The sequence below is a fragment of the Monodelphis domestica genome, chromosome 7, assembly GCF_027887165.1.
Source record: "Monodelphis domestica isolate mMonDom1 chromosome 7, mMonDom1.pri, whole genome shotgun sequence".
Taxonomy (NCBI): Eukaryota; Metazoa; Chordata; class Mammalia; order Didelphimorphia; family Didelphidae; genus Monodelphis; species Monodelphis domestica.
The window spans coordinates 266,273,387-266,284,777 of NC_077233.1; the positions used below are offsets into that span (position 1 = coordinate 266,273,387).

Genomic DNA, 11,391 nt, shown 5'->3' on the forward strand with positions numbered 1-11,391 from the left:
CTGCTACTCAGTGGCAAAGTGGCCCATTCTGCTTTGCCTGGCAGCCACTGCCTGACAGTTGTCCAGTTCAGCCCAAAAGCAGTGGAGCCTGCTAAGGAGCCAGCATGGCCATTGAGTGACTTGCTTGATTGAGCCCAGAAGTAGATTGCTCCATCCAGATGAGACTCCACATCCTAGCAGGATCAAGCCCAGCTGAGCCTCCTCACTAGCCAACACAACACGCTTTGTAAAGAATCACCCAAGCGAATGGTTGAACTTTGTCAGAACCCTCTGGAGGGAGGAAGAACAGGGTGGATCTGCAGTTCTGGAGTCCTGAGTTTCCCAGCTGTGTGTGTTCCCTACATGTGTGTCTCATTGTTATTTCATTTTAAGATTTCTTCCCTCCAAGACACCTGACTCTGGGTGCATTTACAGAAGAGTATGTTTCTGTTATTTGGGGAACTATTTTGTACCGTCTATCCTTTCTATGCCTTTGCTAAAGAACAAACTGCGTCCCTTGGCTGCTTTAAAAAAAAAAAACTTTTCCTTCTGTCTTAGAATCGATCTTCAGTGTCAGTTCCAAGGCAAAAGAGCAGTGAAGGATAGGGTTACCCAGCTAAGAAGTGTCTGATACAAAATTTGAACCCAGAACTGGCTCTCTATCCATTGAGCTAACTACCTGCCCCTCCATTGACTGATTTTTAAGGAAAACCACAGACCACAGGAGCTAAAATTAAGAGGCACAGCCATCCCCAGGGTTACTCCTACTGTGTTGGGCATGGACCAAGGGTTAATCTCCATCTCCCTACAACACTACGACTGTGGGATTAATAACAGCTTCTTTGAGGACCCAGTGGTGGTGTGAGGTAGATGGGGGAGCCCTGAGGGGTGCTACAAGTCACGGACCTATAACAGTAATAGCAGACACAGAATGAGCCCGGAAAATAAAGATTAAGAAAGAAAGTCTTTAAAGAGCTGCATTGGGAGAAAAAAGTCTATTTTGGCAATAAAAAAGGAAGTATAAATATAAATATCTCAGAGTTTGGAGACAAAGCCGAGCCTCCCAAATCTCTCTTCACAGAAGCCACAGTGACCCAGATCTGTGCATCTGATTGACTAGAATAATACTTGGTCAAGATGCCTTGATACAAATATCAAAATTGTACAAGTGCAAGATGGGAAGGTTATGGTTAGGCAGCCGTTGTTTGGAAAGCTATCTGGAGATAAGAGTGGACTGCAAACTCAGATGAATCAGTACTGTGATATAGCAGCCAAGAAAGCTAATGTGATTTTGAACTCCATTAACAGTCAGCTTCCAGAATACATTTTGGGAAGACATATATATTAATACACTGATTTTTTTCAGTACTGTCAGTTTTTTAACCGCTATTTTTCATTCAAAAGAACATTAATACCCTGTTGATGGATCGATCAGTGAATCATTCTAATCATTCAGGAAAAGAATTTACAATTTTACCTCTGGCTCTCAAATCATTAAATTATAAATTCCCTTGATCCAGTGATGTCATTATTAGTCACATAACCTCAAATTGTGAAGATGGGGAAAGGCTCCATCTGTACAAAATTATTCATAAAAAACCCTTTTTAAAAAAATTGTAGAGAACTGGAATGGAATTGAATGCTCATCATTTGGGAAATGGCTGAACAAATTGTGTTATGGAATATTATTGGGCAAAAGAAATGATGAATATGAATAATTCAGAGAGACTTGGAAAGACTGGCATGAATTTATACAATATTAAATATGTAGAACAAAGAAAATAATTTATACTCTAACCACAATCACGTCAAGTTAAAGAAAGAAAAAAAAGTTAATATTGATCAACATGGCGACCAATAAATGACTTCAAAAGACTGATGGTAAAGCATGCTTCCTACCTTTTAGCTGAAAGATAGTGAATGAGATGTGTGGAATGAAGCCTGAGTAATGAAGAATCAGTGGGAAGTAACAGTGATATAAAAAGAAAAAAACACCAACAACTAAACAGATTTACATCAAAAACACTTTAAAAGCATTCACTTTTAGTGGCTTTTTAATATCCTTCATGATATGCTTGCTGGAAAATAATAATTAAAAATCTATAAAATGATTTAAAAAAATGACTTGCCTTATATATATATATAAGTACTAGAATTATACATACAGATTCATATGCAAGAATATAATGGGCAAATTCAATATGCAGTTGTCATGGGAGCCTTTTATAAAGATCCTACCTCTGCCCCAGAGAATCTGTTTTTTTCTTTTTGTTCTTGTTTTTTATCATTTCCTATCCCTTCTACTTTCCTTGTGGCAATGTTTTAAAGATAAAATGATAGATGAAAAGTGCTTTGAAAAATGAAAACATCTTAGGGTTACAAGGCAGTATTTATTTGCTCCTCCAGACCTGCCTTTAGCTTACACAGGTGACTAACAGAGGCAGTAGTTGGAAATATAAGCAATTGATTTCTCTAATTAAAAAAAAAGTAATATCTCTCTGTCTTAATGGACCTAAAGTACCTTACTAACTATAGGATGTTGTAGAAGTTCCTTTACCTCTCTGGGTCTCAGTTTCCTCATTCCCAAGAAGAGGGACTTGAAATAAGTGATCCCTGAAGCCCTGTTTATTTAAAAAAGTCTATTGTTGCCCTGGGTTCCTGGGCTCTTAGCCTGGAAAGAGCTGCTATGAGGATGAGAAATGTAAGCACAGCCTACTGTAGAGTTCATCATTTGGTGATTCCTGGGACTGTGCTTTTTGGAGGCTGCAAGGAGAGAATTCAAGGGAGAAGCCAGAAGCCAAGGAGTTGTTCTCCATCCTGTGCCTCACAGATAGGGTCCTGTCTTTGGATATTTGCTCCCCTGCCCCTCTGCATGGGAGATTTTGATGAACTGCTGTTTCCAGACTGAATGGCTGAAACCATGAGGTGCCAGATAGACTGCCAAGAGCTGAGAAACAACTGGGGAGGAAATACCAAGCAGTGCTCTGGGGCATCTCTCTCTGTCACTGACTGTTCTGGATGAGGGAGCTGCTTCCAGTAAAATGCCAAGCTCACTTGAATTCTTTTTCTCCTGCTTTCTCATGAAGGGAAGTAGTCATGGTGAGGAGAACTCATTCTGCCTCAGAAACAGGAAGCATGAGCTGTTGGCTTCTTTCTTCTTAGCAATCAAATACATTAGGTTATGGAGCAAAATGTCTGCTCTTTACTCTAGGATTCTACAGAACAACAATATTCACAACATCAAAGACCAACCCATTGTCCATGTCACCAGCGACAGGGTCGGAGGGTGTTAATGGCAAAGAAGAGAATGCCAGCCACTGGCAATGGTACAGATCATTGGATCAATGGTACAGGTACAGATCATTGGATCTGCCTAATGTAAATGAAGGCAGTTTATTTCAAAATGGGTTCTATGAAATAGTTATCACCCCTTCATGGAATGAAAAGTCACATGAATTCAGCCATCTGATGACAACGAAACATTAGATGCATGGTGGAGGCTTGAAAATTAAAAAAAAAGCGTAATCTGAGCCCCAGAGCTCCTCAATGGTGGAGATCAGTGTCCCCCTCCTGCCTGTAGGAGGAGCAGGGTGGAGTTGGAATGTATAGGGGTGAAGAGAGGTCTGTCTTCTTTGGTATTTTAGAGTTCTTTTGGCTTCTAGCTCTGAGAGAATACTTGATCATGCCAACCTCTCTTCAGATTGCAGAAGGGAGAGAAAGACTCTGGGAAGAAACTCATATTAGAGGGATCTGGAAGTCTCTATTATGTTCCTATTCCCAACTTGTCAAATTTGAGACTTTGGGGAATTTCCCCTTTTGGTGAAATCTGGGATTCTCACTCTTGGTTGAGTTGAGTGACCTCACTCCTAATGAGAGACGTTCTTCAATCTATATTATTGGGTGTACATTCCCACTTTCTTTGTTTTCTATTTTGCTATCAACTTGAATTTTTTTTACTAACTGTTATGTGTTTTCTTTGTGGAAATGGTATTTATTTGTTGGGAACGAAGTCAAGGCTTTGATATAAAGCTAAGCCCACCCCCTTTCTTTTTTTTTTTAAGAAATACCATCAGGAGTTTAGTGTGAATCTTAAAATTATATCCCCTAGATGAGTACTATTTAAGAGAGAAGATACACATAATTTTAGGTTGGTGTTCTCTCTAACCCCCTGCTTCCCCTCCTGGATGGAATTCAAGTTTTCCTTGGAGAAGGGATCAGATGCTAAAGATATCTATTCTGGCCTCCCTATGAATCATACAAACATAACACCCTTTGTAAACATTTGGAAACTGAGAGACTTATGATAGCAAGTCTGAATTAGGTCACTACCAACAACCACTGGATTTATTGCTCAATGAAGATTTTGCAAGGAAATGTTAGATATTATAACTAACACATATTATTGCAGGTTTCAAAGATTTAGTACCTAATAAATACTTGGGAAAACCCAACTTGGTAGTTAGAATTTTACATCAAAAGCTCTCTATCTTTAATGGTCTGACAGATGCAGATCTCCAAGTACAAATGTAAACCTCAAAATATCCTGGAAGAATTTAATGATGAACTGGACTGATATAGTGTCACCCATGATCTCCTGGACAAAATGTTGATCTACAAAAATTTAAGAATAATATTTAAATAGATATCACCTAACAAATATCTGTAATTTCTGAACCGTGTGAAACAAAAGCTTTCAAAACATAGGAACATAGCAGAAAAAAATCATATAGAAACAAGATAAAGAGCGTAATAATAATCCTATTTGCTCCAGAAGTTGGACTGAGGATCTTCTCATTGAATCTACAGGTTTTAAGTTTATTTCCTAATACTTTTGTTCAGCAATAACAAAAAGCCAATTATTCAATTCACCTATGAAGAAAATTAAATTTGAATGTATAGTGGTAGGATAATAACTTGTCGTAGGACTGTTTCTATCTGAAGTCCTTTGAATGAATTTTCTACAATGATGTTCAAAAGGATAATGATGATGATGATGATGATGATGATGATGATGGCTAATATTTATATAGCATTTGAATTTACAAAACATTTTACTTACATACTCTCATTTGATCTTTAAATAATCTATGCAGTAGATGCTATTATTCCCCCCCCCCCCCATTTTAAAGATGAAGGAACTGAGGCAGAAAGGTTAAATGACTTGGTCAGGGTCACACAGTTCTTTCAAGGAGGTTACTGTGAATCAAAATATTCTTTTGAGTCAGAAAAAGGCATATTTTTCTCTTGACAAAATTGAGGAATGACCACACTACTGGTAATCTCATAAGCCTTGAAAGTGATTTTAGATACAGTGTCCTGGTTGGAATTAGGCTTCATGTAGAGGCAGAATGATATAGTGGGTAAAGCAATTAGTATGAAACCAGAAAGACCTGGGTTCAAAACCCACCTCAGAAACTTAATACTTGTGTGACACTGGGCAAACCACTTAGCATCTTTGTACCTAAGACATTTCCCTAGGATTTATCTATTAAGTCATAAATAATGCAGCCTTCTTTGATCCAAATCTCATATACTAAAATACTATTTGTTTTATGGGAAGGCTCTGGGAGAGTTAGGGAGGGATCCTGAGGACATAAAAAAAAGACATTGTTAAAAACTTATTTTTTAAAATCTCATATGCTATATACACTGAATTGGGTTTTATTGTTTTCCATTTCATTTTTGTAGTGGAGATATAATTGGATAGGGATCTTATTTTCTTAATTTATGTCTATTAATCACATTTAGGAGACTTTCTAGATATGTATATCTTTAAAGAAGGATGAGTTTTTGCTGTACATTCCATTTCTATGTAATGTATTCTACAAACTGACAGTTTCCCCCACATATTCTATAGCAGTTTCCTATGAATGCTGTATTAAGGGTTGTAAAATTTAATTATGAACTCCTATAATGGTGACATTCTTAGTATAATTATCAGCTCACATGGCATCAGAGAACTGTAAAATACATCTCTCAGTAAAGGAAAAAATATGTAAGAAAAATAATGAATTACGTTTAATGCGTGTTCCATGAGCACCCAAATGTCATCAGAAGTGATTATTTTACATGGCAAGAGTTTGGAAAATGATCGTTTTGAGTTCATTGAAAAATATTTTCAAACACTCTCATATCCCCTTCTCTCTAGTCAGACAACTTGCATTCATTCCACCAATAAAGTGCCTGACAAAGTTTGGAGAGCTCCACAGTGTAAGACACCAAGAAATTTGTTCTTTTAATTATTATATTACCATTCCTATCACCAATAAAGACATGCCTCCCTCTGCCACAAGAGAATGATGAAAATGATATTTGATACCCATTTTCATGCCCTGGAAGGAAATTTCAGTTATTGATTAAGTAATGCAACCTTGGTGACTTTAGACAATTTTTACCTTAAGGGATTATAAACTCCATTAAAATATGAAACAATATAAAGATGGGTGGAAAGGGGTCACTAATTTAGATATGAATCTATTATGTTCATTTATAATTCATTTAGAAATAAAGGAAGATAGATATTCTTGAATTTCCCATTTCTTGAGCCCTTCTCTTCCCCATACCCTTTAAATGTATTATTCTTCCCTCTTCAGGCTTGGTACTTGGTGCTCTTCCAATGACTTCATGGAATCTTCCCAAAGTTTATCATAATGGTCCTCACCCTTCTTAAAGATGAAATTTCTATGTCTTCCAAACTAATTACTCCTGCAACCTATCATAGGGGATAAAGAGCTAATCGTGAAGTCAGGAAGTCAGGAAGACTTGAGTTCAAGTCTTACCTCTGACACAAGCTGAGTGTGTGACACTGGGTAAACTACTTAGCCTCTCATGTTCTAGGTCACTCTCTAAAACTCTAAGTTGCAGATGTGGCAGGTGAAACATGAAATGACTGGAGAAACAAAAATTCAAACTTCTGAGCATTTCAATTTATTATTTACATGCCAATTGCCCAACAAGTCAGGACCATGCCCCTTTCTCAGTTTAGGGCTGGATCCTGATTGTAGGGATGTTGTGGGAGAGCTTTAAGGTAAAATCCTGGATCTGGACAGGTTGCTCCAATAGCTCCAATAGGTAGCTTAAAAAAATAAAAAGAGAAATTTATTAATTTGGAAGCAATGTTGGACATTTGGGAGAGGAACAAGAGTGGACACTGCCTCCTAGAGGAGATGGGTTTTGGGCTTCTCATACCTTTTAAACAACAGGGGCTGTGTGACCAGAGACAAGGAGGTGGGATGAGGTCTCTATGTAGGCAGAAGTGGGACATTTTTGTTACCTTACCAGGGATGGAGTGATGTTTTGTGTCCCAAAGACACAAGGGCTGACCTGGAATAGTTCAGGGGGCAAGTAGATGTGTTAGATACAGCTGATGCTATCAGAGGATAATTGGAAGATGTATATCTGTGTCCATCTGGGAATCTAAGGGACAATCCAAGGGGAATATTTTTCTCAGGGGTCTTTCCTTATTGTGGGTCTCTGATGCTCAAGGTCACCTTTTCCTCAGCACTATAAGAATGCAAGGAAGGAAAGGAATTTTCCTGTATCCCTTTTGACCCAGAACATTTCTGGAGTTTAGGGTCCTATGCCAGGAGGAGATAGATTTTTATACATTAAAAATAATTAAATAAGACCATCTAATTAAAAGGAAACAATATAAGATTATGTAAATCTGATTCCTAATTGGAAGCAAGAATAAGGACTTTAAAAGTTGGGGTGGGGAAAGTGAACAAGTAGAGTTCCTTGGAATTCAGAAAAAGGTGTTGCACTCCCTGCAACTGTCTATAAAAATCAAAAGAAATTGGAAGCAATAACTGATTGATCAACATGGGACCACTTTCCAGAGAAGACATATGGGTTGCTTGAGATGTATAATTATGAGAAAACTCCTGGCATCAACCCTAGGGTCTGACCCAGTTTCTGGTCAGCATGCATTAGTTTCTTAGTTAAATAGGTAGGAGTGTTCCATCTTCTGAGCCACATAGGGCTAGGTTCTAACAATGTGATATGATTTACTATAGTTTTCCACAATTGAATAAAGTTTTTTTTTCACAAGACAGAATTTGGATTACACCCAAAATTGAAAGAAAAGGAACTAAGTTAGCTCCAGAACTGAGTCACAAGATCAGTGTGATTCACTCAATTCCCACAATTAACCACATGCTGTCCTCACCCCCTCAATTCCCTCAAGGAGAATGTGCCAACCTGCATTGAGAGAAAGAATTTTTTCATCCAGATAGCCTTTAGACTAAAGAAAGCACAGGTCCAGACTACTTCTAAAGCATCTATCTTCATACTGGAAAAGAGGCAACTAACTATGTTCAGTGTAGCCTCATGGATGTAACTCCTGCTTTTCTCTCTCTCTGATTTATCCTAATCATTTTTCTATGTCAGCTGAACAACTCAAAGATAATCATTCTAACTCATCTATCAGAATGGAGATCTCGTGTGTTTGGCTTTTTCTTGGCATTTTAATTTGTTTGCTTATTCACTTTATGGATATAAGAACCTCGATACATGGAACATTATGCTAAACCTTGTATAAGTTATTATTGTATTATACTTCCCAGATAAACTTTGTTTTCACCAAAAGTAAGCTATAAGATCTGGTCTCGGAAAAACCCATTCCACAGTTGGGATTTACCTGGCTGCTTTGAATAGCACCCACTGTGGCTTTCTTGTCATTCTTTCATATTAAATTTGTTCAGTTGTTTAAATTAATCACCTTGATGGAGTAGTTGATAACAGCTTTCCCATTCTCTCAGACAGCCATGTAAGGGAATGGTTTGTCACTTTCTTAAAGATATTCACTACAAAGAACAACTGACTGAGATCACTCACAGCAAGAACCAAAGCGGGGATGATTCAATAATGGTGGTTTGTGAATACATGAAAAACATGCTCAAATATGGAAAACACATAAAAGTTTATTAAATAATTGGAAAACCTCTTTTCATATAAGCTTTCACTTAGCTCTCTTATTATCAAACCAATATTAAATTCCTGATGTTTGAGGGTATGTGAACTTGGCTAACAAAAAAATCTTTCAAGATACTTTATAACTGGTTTCCTTTCTTATCTGATCTATTTTGTTTTACATATTTACAAAATATTATGAGAAGGGCTTCTCAAAATTCAGACTGCTATTGGGATTCATGCCACACAAAAGGTCAAGAATCTCAGCTATGGTCTCATAGGCTTTAATAAACATTAATATTAATAATTATATGACTTGTTAATAGTGAAATAAACTATATAAGATATGACAATAATATTTTAAGAATGTATTACAGTGAGAAACATTATATTAAGTCACCTCTAAACATCAATTGCAACTACTTTCACAACCTTGTAAACAGAGTCCCATTATTTATCTCTCAGGATTATATTCAACATCTCTTAAGAATTTTATTTAGGAAGAAAGTACTTAAAATGTTTGTTGATTCATTTACCTCCATTTTATCCTATGTTTTGTTTGTATGCAGTTTTTATGTTCTTTCCTCCATTAGACTACTTTCTTTTTTGTGTGTCTCTAGTGTCTGGTTCATAGTAGGTGCTTAATAATTGCTCATTTATTGACTATTGATTAATTGATATTGTATTGTTAGGTTAAAATAACATCTTTTGAGAGAGGTATAGTTCCAAAATACTTTCCAGAATTGATGTACTAATTCAACACACCATCAACAATTTGATAGTATTCCTATTCTCCCACATTCCTTTCAACAAATATCATTTTTTGGGTAATCTTTTCCAATTTGATGGGTTTGAGATGAAATTGAAAAGATGTTTTAATATGCATTTCTCTTATTTTTAGTGGTTGAGAATTTCCTTCATTAGTAGTTTAGAATTTCTTTTGAGATGGCCATTGAAAGCTTGTTCATATCATCTCAAGCCAGCAAATATGATAATTCTGTTAACCATCCACATTGCTGGCCCGAGTGTATGCAGCATTGAGAGATGTGATTTGGAGTGCCTAAGAGGATAGGGAAAAGAGATTAAAATTATATTAATTTGTCAGGGCACTTTCTTACTCTCTCCACCTGCATTCTCTCTCCCCCCCCCCCCCCACACTTCTTCCTCTTTTTCTCTGATTGGGGGCCCAGAGCTAGAAAATAGAGTCATTTCTTCATTTTTAGAACTTTTGAGGGCAGAGGGAATGTTTACTTGGCGTTTATTTTAGATAAATGAGTCAAAAGCAGTGGTGAGGACAGTAGATGTCTACACTAATACTGAGGGGAAATAAGTGGGGATGCTTCATTTGGAAGAAATTCCACTTTCCAAATGATAAGGTGGATTAAGAGAAAGGTACACTCAAACAATAGAACAGATCTCCTCATAGAAAAAAAGATAGGGATGAGAGTCATTAATATCTCTCCCTGTCTGTTTGACCATTAGGCAGCTCTTCCTCTGTTATATTAAAATATAAAGGTATTCTAAACAACCCCTCCTTTTATCAAATCTGTTTCTATGAGTAAAGTACATCCTTCTGTAACCAAATTCTAGTCATGAGTTCCATCCCATCAAGTCTCTGTAATACGCATGAGGTCAACTTTGCCACCTTGTGAAATATATTTCTCATTTACTCTTTTTGTTAACCATAATTTGTGCTTTTTTTGGGTATTGATTCTTGAAGTTTTATTGAGAATTCTCTTCCTGGAAATTATCCATTTTCTGCTAGTATTCTTCCTCTGATAGACCTGATACTTTTAATAGTATCTGACTTTGCGGATAAAAGTGGATAATTTTCTTCCTTCTCCAGTAGAAAGATTTCAGGATCCGATTCACATGACTCCATCAAAATATAATGTTCCTGGAATTCTGGGTAAACTCTATTACTAGTCAAAAGCCAGACTCTCCTATATTTGGAGGTTTTTGGAGTTAGGAATCCAAACTGTCTCCAGAAACCTTTTTCTTAGGCAGCTCCTCACTTCTACTGGGCAGGAACTGTGTGCATATAATGCCATAGGACCTAGCCCAGTGCTACAGGAAGATAAGTTCTTAGAATAATTTTTCTTAATGGTGATGGAAATACTTAGTACCATGGAATTCTAAAAAATAATTTGAACTCTACATGATTAATATTTAGAAATATAAAAAGCTAAAATAAATCAGAACACCTATCAGAATTATAGAATAGAGTTAGATAGCCCAACTTTTCCATTTTTTAGATAAGGAAACTTTTCAATAAAAATGAAGTCTTCCAAAAAGTTATAGAACAAGGTAATATCTTTTCCTATAAAAAGTTTATTCTTCACTTCTCCCACTCTATTCTTCCATAAATGAACTTTTAACTAGTTTTGGAATTACCAAATGTGATATGAAAAGGTATGCATATTATATGAGACCTTCAGATTCTTCTTTTTACATTTTTCTAATATTAACTAAATTAGAAAAAAGGACTTCTGGATAAACGTT

The 11,391-nt window shown here is 36.5% G+C and overlaps 1 long non-coding RNA gene across 1 annotated transcript; it reads right to left on the bottom strand.

Annotated features, from left to right (window-relative positions):
* Nucleotides 1-6,890: 6,890 nt before the first annotated feature.
* LOC130455467 (uncharacterized) lies at nucleotides 6,891-8,787 on the bottom strand. The gene is made up of 2 exons (XR_008913447.1): nucleotides 8,618-8,787; nucleotides 6,891-7,054 (listed from the first exon to the last, which is right to left on the bottom strand). It is a non-coding gene; the product is annotated as an uncharacterized LOC130455467 (long non-coding RNA).
* Nucleotides 8,788-11,391: the final 2,604 nt, after the last annotated feature.